Source organism: Lathyrus oleraceus, chromosome 3 (genome assembly GCF_024323335.1).
Source record: "Lathyrus oleraceus cultivar Zhongwan6 chromosome 3, CAAS_Psat_ZW6_1.0, whole genome shotgun sequence".
Lineage (NCBI taxonomy): Eukaryota > Viridiplantae > Streptophyta > Magnoliopsida > Fabales > Fabaceae > Lathyrus > Lathyrus oleraceus.
Window position 1 is genome coordinate 54,374,130 of NC_066581.1, and position 12,445 is coordinate 54,386,574.

The window sequence follows — 12,445 nt, forward strand, 5'->3', positions numbered from 1 at the left end:
CCCTAAGATCCCTCATGGCATCATAGCATTGCATTTGCAAAGCCTCAAGGATCATGAGCATATGGGTTCCCTTTTGCCTTTAGGTGGGACCCCTTGTGAGTGGTTTGAGATCACCAAGCATGCTTGAATTGTATATCATTGCTTTTTCTCATTTTATTCACTAACCAAAAGCACAAAAATATGTCACTAACATTTCTTGTTTGTAGCTTGAGCAATCACAAGGTCTAAAAGCTTCTAGGAGATCCTTTGTGTAATGATAAGGTCAAGAGAAGATGAAAGCAAGCATGGAAATGGTTCCCAAAGCTCTCATCCATCAAATATGCCTCCCTAGTATCTCAATTCATCATTTTTGATCAAAGCAAGTCAAAGGATTTGAGGTTTGTTTCTCAAGGAAACCCTAATTCATCTGATCATCAACAATGCCTTGCTCATAAAGCAACCTCAGCCCATGGTCAAATACCATCAAGGGAAGTTCTTAAATTCATTATTCCATGCATATTTGAACTTATTTGAGTGTCCTCAATCATCAATTCATCAAGATATGAGTTGTGGATTTGAGAAGTTGATCAGTCAATTCATCTGTCTATTTTGAAATGCACTGAAACCTAACTTTTTATGTGTTGGTAAAATGGAGATGATCCCAAGATAAAAAATGTTCTTAAGTACAATATGAACAACTTTCATGTTCATCAAAAATTGATTTGAATCTTGGAAGATCATCATCCATTCCAAGACATTATAGGCCATTTTGACTAAAACCCTAATTTTGGGTCAACTTCCCAAGAACATAACTCACTCATTTTTCATGATTTTTAGTTGGGACCAAATGAATTTAAAAGATTATTGTGTCTACTTCAAATTTTATGTTGATCAAAATCTCAAAATAAATACATGTGATAATGCAAAACATTATAGGTCACTTTGGGCCAAATGCATTGAAATGGAAAAAAGTCCAACTTCAAGTGCCCATAACTTCTTTATTAAAAATCCAAATGATGCAAACTTTAAGCCCAAATTGATTGTATTGAAAATATATACAACTTTGGTGTTGGAGGTTTTTCAATTTGAAGCTTTCATCATCAAAACAGAAGGGCTTGAAGTTGGTTCATTTTGACAAAATTCTCAAAGGCATATTTTGTGCATTGAACTTCATGGCCTATTTTCATAAATTTCCACACTCCAAATGAGTTTTTTCTCAACATAACATTTGTTCCTTATGTCAAGACCTTTCCAACCATTACCCACACGCCTATGTTTGGATTTTGCAAAGGGGACTTTCGAAGACTTAAAGCTTTGTGACCAATTATGCATTTCATGTTAAATCTCCATGCACAAGCCATTGCAACTCAGAATGCACGTCCACTTCAATTTAGTATGATATTAGCTTGCATTTGCACTTGATTTTGGGCCTTACATGCGCCTGTACAGGCCCATGCATGGAGGACCCAACTTCATGCACACACGAGCTCCTCACTTGCTTGCATCCATTTCAGCTATAAATACATGCCTTGCCTCATTCAAATGGAATCCTTGAATCAACCTGAAACTCTGCAGAAATCATTCCAAGCCATACTTGTCGCAACCTAAAAAATATAGTATGCAAAAAAACACCCGGCGAGAAAGAAATGACAGAAGAGTCGCCACCGTGCGTTATTTATCCCAAAGGAGGGAAATGAAACGCTCGAAGTAAACCTGGGAGAAAGGAAAGGAAAAGACAAGGTCTCACAACCAAATCTTGGGTTCGGGAGCCGATTATGCGAAGGGAAGGTATTAGCACCCCTACGCATCCGTAGTACTCTACGGGATCCACTTTTGTTGTTCTTGTCTAAAGGGTGCATGTATATCTAATGTACTACTTACTAAAAGGGGGGTTAAAAGAAAATGACTCGCACAGATGTTGCATCCACTGCATACGTATCTCATCTGAATATGAGAATCATAGTCTTCGTAGCTCGGCTACCTAGGGGTTAAAAGAGGAGTGTCCTCGCTAAGACATCGCGTCTTATGCCTACGTATCTCATCTGGAATGAGAATCAGAGCAAGCCGTAGTTCGGCTACCTACGGGTTAAGGGTTGTGTTTTTTAAATGAACGACGTTACTACGCAATCTACCGATGCTCGACCTTTGGAGACTTACTCGCCTGTAGTAGAAGGAGTTAACTTGTTCTTAGAAGAAGAAAAATCAATGAGTTTGTGTGAGTTTTAGGAATGCTCATGCAAAAAAGGAAGTCCTAGACGAAAGAACAGTGCTACCTTAATTGACATGCAAACGAGAGACTATACAAAGCCTAGCAATCCTATGGGGAGACGATCACACCATACAAAACAAACATGCATAAAGTAAAATGCCACCAAGGGGGCTCAAACATACATGGGCAGGGCTTTAGTCAAGAGGGGTCATATCGACCTCGACAAACAAGCCATGGAAAGGTAATCAAATGGGCTCTGAACCACTAACACTGAACGTCAGGGTGAGTAGATCAAGCGGGTAATGGGGATAAGACCTCATAGCTCTTAACCCTGGACAGGGTGAGCTCATGACAAAAAGTGGGGATTCAGGAAGGTGGAACCCTCTCCACTGACTGACCGGACAAAATATTTTGGGCTTTTGGTTCTGAAGCATCGACACGTAGTGTGATCTTAAAGAACGACGCACTGAATAACGGGGGATTGACTACTAATCCCTTTTATCCGTCAATTGCCTCTTCAGGGAGGTCTTTAGCACTGATGCCTCTTCTTGGAGGTCTTTGGGCACAAAAGTAAACAAACAAAAGAAAACAATGCCTCCTATTGAGGTCTTCCAGCTAAGAAAGCGGTAAAATGCGGGAAAGATGTAAAAGTACCACACGGATAAAGATCCGAAGTAACAGCAACTAAAGAAATAAGAAACCCAGAGATCTCTCGAGCTGGCACCATCAAAGAAAGCAAGTCAATACAGGTAATCGGAATAAATCTCCAAATGGTATCACACAAATAAAGTGGAATGCCAAGCAAGCTATCCTTTCAGGAGTCGTGTGAGCCCTCACAAAAAACTCAACAAACAGGTTAGAGTGACAAGATGGGGCGCAATCAAGAGTTGCCCCAAATCAAAATGTAACCACATGAATCATGCCATTAAAATTCACAAAAAGAGCTCACAAAAAGCAACCAAGTGTAGGAGGCCTAAACCTCTTGTTAAACACATGCATCAAAAGGGTATCAAAATTCAAAGTCAGGGGAAAGGATCCACACATCAAGACATGACATACATACTAAAACATGTGCCCACATGCAAAACCTAACGATAATACCTCATACATTCAGAGAATTCAAATTGAAAGCATAGAGTAATGGAAATAGGGCAAATCTGATTGGAGAGATCGAATAAAATTGAATTGCCCGGTTGGGTTTGCAAAGCAATCTGAGGGTTTATATGAGGTAGAGTAGGTTCTTTGCAGATGAGTTCCTTTCAGTGTCCGGAGGCTGCTCTGAACTCTGTTAGCTCTTCTCTCACTATCTTTTTCCCCAGGGTTTTTTAGGAGATGGAAGTCTAGAATTTATAACCTGATTTTTGTGACTTTGTGGACTCAAAAGAGAGAGGTCCAAGTCCAAGATTTTTATGTTATATTTTATTTATTTATTTATTTTTATTTTTTTCTAAACGCGTGGGCTTCACCTAGCGAGCATGACAGTTCATGAACAAACTTTTGCTCCTTCAAGATTAACGTTTTGACTGATGAATAGACCCCATTTGAACATGGTGGAAGTATCTCAAGACATTCCCTTGTGTTGACTGATCACCCAGATAGGACCCACAAAGTGTCTTGGATGATATTCAAGTTTCTTGGATCTAATTCCGATTTACATGATGAAATGCATGCATGAGGGGGGCAAATTTTGAGGTATTACAGCTGCCCCTATTCAATCAACTGGAGACCCGAAAAGAAGATAGCAACGACTTTCACACTTTCGAGGTATCAAGGGATTGAATACAATAAAAGCCCGAAAATTTGCACTGAAGTGGAGTGAAGTAACAATGCCTGTCAGAATTGGCAAAGAGGTGGTCTTGAAAGAAGAATCCGTCTGGTACGGTGAGAGTCAGTCTGAATACCGAAAAAGAATGTTAACCAGGATACCAAAATAAATGGTAACACAGAAATAACCATGGCCTGAATGCCACTCATCAGTCTGAATACTGGAAATGACTTCGATCTGAACATCGAAAGATATGAGATTATTAATATCGGTTTGAACACCGAGAGGCTGGCCTGAATGCCACAAGTTGCGTCGACCTGAATGTCGGAAACTTCTTTGATCTGAACATCAGAAAATTGGCCTGAATGCCACTTCGGTCTAAATATCGGAAAATTGGCCTGAATGCCACTTCGATCTGAATATCGGAAAATTGGCCTGAATGCCACAAGTTGCATCGACCTGAACGTCGGAAACTTATTCGATCTGAACATCGGAAAACTGGCCTGAACGCCACTTCGGTCTGAATACCGGAAACTGGCCTGAATGTCACTTCGGTCTAAATACCGGAAACTGGCCTGAATGCCACAAGTTGCATCGACCTGAATGTCGGAAACTTCTTCGATCTGAACATCGGAAAACTGGCCTGAACGCCACTTCGGTCTGGATACCGGAAACTGGCCTGAATGCCACTTCGGTCTGAATACCGAAAACTGGCCTGAATGCCACAAGTTGCATCGACCTGAATGTCGGAAACTTCTTCGATCTGAACATCGGAAAACTGGCCTGAATGCCACTTCGATCTGAATATCGGAAAATTGGCCTGAATGCCACAAGTTGCATCGACCTGAACGTCGGAAACTTCTTCGATCTGAACATCGGAAAATTGGCCCGAATGCCACAAGTTGCATCAACCTGAATGTCGGAAACTTCTTCGATCTGAACATCGGAAAACTGGCCTGAACGCCACTTCGGTCTGAATACCGGAAACTTGGCCTGAATGCCACTTCGGTCTGAATACCGGAAACTTCATGCCTGTCAGCATCGGCAAAAATAGGGAAAGATAATAGAGGCGGCGCATGGGCCAATGACACTTGCTGGGGATAATAAAGGTAAGTCATGAACAATCTTTAGTCTGAGTACTGGAAACAACTTCTGGCTTATCACTTGGGATACCGAGAATGTTTTATGCTTACATGCGTATGTTTGAATTTTTCAATGGCGTAATGCTCCATGAAAATGGAAATGCTACGCGATTTGGGAGGATGCAATGCAATATGATTCTACATGTAGGGATGCGAAATGCTGGGTAGAATGCCAAGCCGAGGCAAGGGAATCTGCTGGGGAAATGATCACCATCTTCTAGACCCTGGCAAGGCTGTTGGAGATGCACAGCGCAAAGAACTCTATGGGGAAATGACCCGCCACACGGTGTTCTAGCAATGACGAAATACCGAGACTCTGACTGGGGAGAGAACGACACTGAAAACCTGCTGTTGGGGAAAGCGATAGTGGTTCTGGAAACCATAACCTGCGAGAGAGACGACTTAGCAGGGGAAGCAAACACCGATACGGTACCGAGATTCTGCTTCAAGGAAAGAGACAATGGATCTGGCGTCGAGATCATCGATCTGGCATCGAACCTTGAGGAGCAGCCGCTTCTGCTGGGAAGATACAGTCTGACACTGTCAACTCCGCTGGGGATATATAGTCTGGCACTGTCAACTCTACTGGGGAGTGTATATTCTAAAACAACCGCTTGGGGGAGGTACAACAGTGAGAGCCTGTTGGGGATCGAAGAATCCAATGCTCTGATCAACTCTGCAGGGATAAGATACCAACTCCGACTGCTGGGGGAAACATATGCGATCATCTGCTGGGTACCTTAAGGAAATGCCCCGAGGGTACCTGTTCTGAATAGACGATCTAAAGCACTTAACATTTACATCAATTTTAAATGTTTATTAAGCATGTACTTGTAAAGCTCTTATGTTTCATGATGCAATGTTTATCAAAAATTCGGACGTCATTTTTGCAAGCAAAACAGTAAAATGAAAATAAAAACAGAGATATATTGAATAACATGATTTTATTGATTGAATGGCCTCTGAATAGGCATTTTCATCAAGAAGCAATCCTTGGAAAGAGGTAATCGCACAAAAGATAAAAACATAAATTAATCTAATGGCAATGTGAAATGGATTTCTATTGGGTTCCAATTATGCTATGACTTGCTCGTCTTCAAGATCCTCCAGATGATCAGCTTTCTGAAAAGAGTGATTGGACTGTTTCCTATCCTTCAAAAGTTTCCAGTCATTGACACGAGATGAGATTCAGAACTACTCAGAACGTAGTCATTCGTTTAATCCCTAACTTTTGCCTGGATCGCCCTTTTCGGGTTTTCAATCCACCGGGATACCCATTTGTGCCTAAGTTGCCTTTTCAGGTTTTCAACTTACCGGGTGTACGATCTTTTCATTTTTTAATCCCCAATTTTTGCCCGAACCTTTTCATTTTTTTGGTTCGTCGGGATGCCCAATTTTTTGCCTGGACTATTCTTTTTACTGTCCAGCGGGTCTATTTTATGAGAAGTATTTTTTAACTACGTCTGAGTTCACAGGGGAAGTGAAGTTTTCACCATCCATAGTTGCAAGCATTAAGGCCCCACCATCAAAAACCTTGGTGACAATATACGGTCCATCATAGTTAGGAGTCCACTTGCCCCTGTGATCTGTCTGAGGAGGAAGGATCCTTTTCAACACCAAATCTCCGACCTGGAAGCATCGAGGCAGCACTTTCTGATCAAAGGCTCTCTTCATCCGACTCTGGTACAACTGACCATGACAAATGGATGCCATTCACTTCTCTTCGATAAGACTCAACTCATTGAACCTTGTCCGAATCCATTCAGCTTCGTCTAACTTGACATCCAACAGGACTCTTAGAGAAGGAATCTCCACTTCAACAGGTAGGACTGCTTCCATACCATACACAAGGGAGTAAGGGGTTGCCCCGATCGATGTACGTACTGAAGTACGGTACCCATGCAAGGCGAAGGGTGGCATCTCATGCCAATCTCTGTACGTAACGACCATCTTCTGCACAATCTTCTTTATGTTCTTATTTGCTGCCTCAACAGTGCCGTTCATTTTAGGACGATAAGGGGAAGAATTGTGATGCTGAATGTTGAAGTTCTGGCACAACTCCTTCATCATTTTGTTGTTGAGATTAGAACCATTATCTGTAATGATTCTTTCGGGAATCCCATAGCGACAAATGATTTCTTTCTTTATGAATCGGGCAACCACATGTCTGGTGACATTCGCAAACGACGTTGCTTCGACCCACTTGGTGAAATAGTCGATGGCAACAAGGATGAAGCGATGCCCATTGGAGGCGGTCGGCTCAATCTTTCCAATCATATCGATGCCCCACATAGTAAAAGGCCACGGTGAAGACATCACATTCAAAGGATTTGGCGGCACATGTACCTTATCAGCATAAATCTGGCATTTATGACACTTCCGAGCATATTTGAAACAATCAAATTCCATGGTCATCCAGTAATAACCTGCTCTCAACAATTTCTTAGCCATTGCATGTCCGCCGGCATGAGTACCGAAGGAGCCTTCATGAACTTCCTGCATTAACATGTCTGTTTCGTGTCTATCCACGCATCTGAGCAAAACCATGTCGAAGTTCCTCTTATACAGCACATCGTCTTTGTTCAAGAAGAAACTGCCTGCCAATCTTCTCAAAGTCTTTCTATCATTGTTGGATGCCCCTACAGGGTACTCTTGATTCTTCAGAAAGCGCTTGATGTCGTGATACCAGGGCTTGTCGTCAACTACCAGTTCAGCAGCAAACACATACGCGGCCCTGTCGAGGCGCATCACATCGATCCTGGGAGCGTGGTTCCACCGAATCACGTTGATCATGGAGGATAGAGTGGCAAGAGCATCTGCCATCTGGTTCTCATCACGAGGTATATGATACATCCTTACTGTTGTGAAGAAAGTCAACAGTCTTCTCGTGTAGTCTCTGTAGGGGACCAGATTAGGCTGGAGAGTATTCCAATCACCATTCACTTGATTGATCACTAGAGCTGAATCTCCGAAGATGTCCAGAGTCTTGATTCTCATATCAATGGCTTGCTCAATGCCCAAGATACAAGCTTCATACTCAACTTCATTATTTGTGCACTCAAAAGTCAGACGAGCGGTGAAAGGCATGTGGGCACCTTTCGGAGTAGTAATGATAGCGCCAATTCCACTTCCTCTGGCATTGACGGCCCCATCAAACAACAAAGTCCACTTTTCATCTGGATCAGGTCCCTCCTCAACAACTGGCTCTTCACAGTCTTTCATCTTGAGGAACATGATGTCTTCATCTGGAAAATCAAATTTCATCGGCTCATAATCATCAATCGGTTGCCGAGCAAGATAGTCTGACAGAATACTTCCCTTGATGGCTTTCTGGGATGTATACTGGATGTCATACTCTGTCAGAACCATTTGCCAACGAGCAACCCTTCCGGTGAGAGCTGGCTTCTCGAATATATACTTGACTGGATCCATTTTGGAGATCAATAAGGTTGTGTGAGTCAGCATGTAATGTCTCAAACGCTTAGCAGCCCATGCAAGTGCACAGCATGTCTTTTCAAGCATCGAGTATCTCGACTTGCAATCTGTGAATTTCTTACTCAGGTAGTAGATGGCATGCTCTTTCCTACCTGTCTCGTCGTGTTGACCGAGAACACAACCCATGGAATTGTCTAGTACTGTCAAATACATAATCAGCGGTCTCCCTGGGACCGGAGGCATAAGGATAGGAGGATTCTTCAAATACTCTTTTATCTTCTCGAAAGCCCTTTGGCAATCATCATTCCACCTGATAGCCTGATCTTTTCTCAGCAATTTGAATATTGGCTCGCACGTGGCTGTTAGGTGAGAGATGAACCTTGCAATGTAGTTCAACCTCCCTAAGAAACCACGGACTTGTTTCTCTATTCTTGGCTCAGGCATTTCCTGTATCGCTTTCACTTTGGCTGGATCCACCTCAATCCCTTTTCCGCTAACAATGAAACCCAACAGTTTTCCCGATCTCACCCCGAAAGTACACTTGTTCGGATTAAGCCTCAACTTGAATTTTCTCAAACGCTCAAACAGTTTCTGCAAATTCACCAAATGTTCTTCTTATGTCTGAGATTTGGCAATCATATCATCAACATAAACCTCGATTTCATGATGAATCATATCATGGAAAAGAGTCACCATCGCTCGTTGATATGTTGCTCCGGCATTTTTCAGACCAAACAGCATCACCTTGTAGCTGAAGGTGCCCCATGGGGTTATGAATGTTGTCTTCTCCATGTCTTCTGGCGCCATCTTAATTTGGTTATAGCCAGAAAAGCCATCCATGAAGGAGAATACCGAGAACTGAGCTGTGTTATCCACCAAAACGTCAATGTGAGGTAATGGGAAATCATCTTTAGGACTAGCTCTGTTCAGATCTCGGTAGTCAACACGCATCCGTACCTTTCCATCCTTCTTAGGTACTGGAACGATATTTGCAACCCATGGAAGATAATTTGTAACCGCTAGAAACCCTGCATCCAACTGTTTTTGCACTTCTTCCTTTATCTTGACAGCCATCTCTGGTCTTGTTCTTCTAAGCTTCTGCTTGACCGGAGGACAACCTTCTTTGAGAGGAAAACGGTGTACCACAATGTCTGTGTCAAGCCCGGGCATGTCCTGATAAGACCAAGCCAAGATGTCAACATACTCTTGCAGCAATTCAATCAGCCCCTTCTTCACATTATCTTCCAAAGCAGCCCCTATCTTGATTTCTCTCTTGACGTCCTCGGTGCCAAGATTAATTACTTCAACAGACTCTTGATACGGTTGAATGACCCTTTCCTCCCGTTTTAATAACCTGGTGAGTTCTTCAGGGAGTTCGCAGTCTTCATCACCCTCTTCTTCAGCTTGAAAGATTGGATTTTCAAAGTCGAAGCGAGCCATAGCAGAACCGTTATCAATAGGATCCGGTGATGTGCATTTGCATGAGTGATGGTATGTGCTTATGAGTGTGAACAAGAAGTGAAAACTAAACAAAACATTGCCAAAATATTTTTTTGATTTTTTTTTGAAAACTGCAAAAATAGAAAGACAGTGAGCAAAATATTTGAATGCAAAAAGACGTCCTTTATTTATGATAAAAAATGCAAGTATCATATAGATGAGCCCTACAATGAGTCATTACGCCCTGGGCGGAACGTAAGACTTGGACATGCATGAATAAACAAAGAAAAATTACTCCTCCAGAAAAGTGACTTGGACAATCTCCTCAGAAGACCAGTTGTTGATGACTTCACCCGGGATCCTCGGACGCACCCAGTTATCGATGTCGCAAACACTATCCCCGTCTTCATCGTTGACCGCAGAGACCTGGCCATATTGAATGACGCCAGCGCTGGAGAAAGTGATCGGCCCCTAACGAGTCTGAAGTGTTGGCGTTGTAGAAGTCAGAGTCGGCTGATACCGAATCCCGAACTTGTCTTCTTTCATTGGTAACACCAACAGACGTCCCCAACCGGGAGCAACACCTAAATCTACCAAGGCCTGTGCCTGCTTGAAGGATGAGATAGAGGCACCCGCTGTAACTTCTTCCACCGGAGATGCGTCCTTGATCTGAACTGCCTCAAAGGCCTGACATAGGGTCTCATGAAATTCACCTTCTACCTCTACATACTTGAATGTAGACAGGTTACTGACAAGAATGTCCTCCTCACCACAGACAGTGATAATCCTTCCATTGACTTGGAATTCAATCTTCTGATGTAGAGTTGAAGAGACTGCCCCAGCATTGTGGATCCAAGGATGACCCAGCAGGCAACTATAGAAAGGACTGATATCCATCACATAGAAGATAGTGTTGAAAGTTTATGATCCAATCAGAATTGACAATTCTACCTCTCCGAACACCGACCTCTTAGAACCATCAAAGGCTCTCACAATAAGGTCTGAGGGCTTCAGGACCAAACCCTCCACTTCTAATCTTGACAGGGCTCTCTTGGGTAGCACATTGAGAGAGGAACCTGTATCCACTAGAACATGAGATAACACGGTGTCTCTGCATTCCATCGAGATGTGCAGAGCCTTGTTATGATTGCGTCCAGCTGGTATTAAGTCAGAATCAGTAAAACCTAACCCGTTGCTTGCATGAACATTTGCGACGATCCCTTCTAGTTGGTTCACTGAGATCTCCTGAGGCACATATGCAGCATTTAGGACTTTCAGCAGTGCCTCCCTGTGCGCCTCTGAACACAATAGGAGTGAGAGGATGGATATCTTGGACGGAGTCTGAATCAACTGATCGACTACCTTGTAGTCACTTCTCTTTATAATTCTCAAAAGCTCGTCCACATCCTTCGCAAAAGTAGGCTCAGAACCAGCCTGTGGTGCAGAGGCACCCTCGTTCATGACCTGCTTGCCCTTGGCTTTTGCCGCAGCATCAGCACTATCAGTTTGGGTAACGGGTGGTGAGAACAATCTACCACTCCTGATGAATCGCCCGATTCCACCAACATTGTCCACTGCGGGACCTTCAACCTCAAGCTCAGACTTCTAACCCTCTTCTACCTTCAGTGGTCGTTCTACCCCATGATCGTGCGCATACACACTCCCCCCATAATGCCAAGGAATGGCCCTTTCACTGGTGAAAGGTAAAGGACCAGGGGTTGTGATAGTCATAGTGGACGGTCGCGCTGGTGGCACCGGCTGCGCTTCTGGTACATTGATCTGATTAGTTGGGTAGAAAATGGTGATAGTAGCAACATCATAGTCATACTCTGAAATCTCATTCATTGAAGCATAAACATTCGAAACATCGGAATCAAGTTCAATTACATCAGAATCAACCATATTGGAAAAATTAAATACATCATCATGGATTACAGAATCAGTAGGAACAACATCTGCGAATTCATTAGTAGCATCTTCAAACACTTCTTCCTCAACCTCTTCCACAGACTCTTGGATAGACAAATCTTCAACCTGGAGGATACCTTTGTCGAGCAAGGCCTGGATACCCTGCTGTAGCTTCAAACAACCTCCACTCTGAGTAGCACAATCCAAACAACCCTTCCCACAATCGGGGAAAACATTGGCCTTCAACAAGTATCCCTTGATATCCGACAACGGAGTCTTCAGCTTCGACGTATCTTTGACGGATCTGGCTTCCCCTTCCATCATATTAACATTTGCACCATCATGCTGGGGCATGGGATTGTTGACGACATTCGGAGCCGGTGCAAGGTCGATGAATCTATGAGGTCGTGAACTACGTGCTTAAAAGCTTTGCAGTTCTCAATATTGTGGCCAGGTGCCCCAGAGTGGAAGCTACACCTAGCGTTGGTGTCGTAACCCGCCGGAAGTCTGCCAACGGGAGGAGCCAGAGTGCGTAACTGCATAAGTTGTAGTTATTGAAGACTAGAA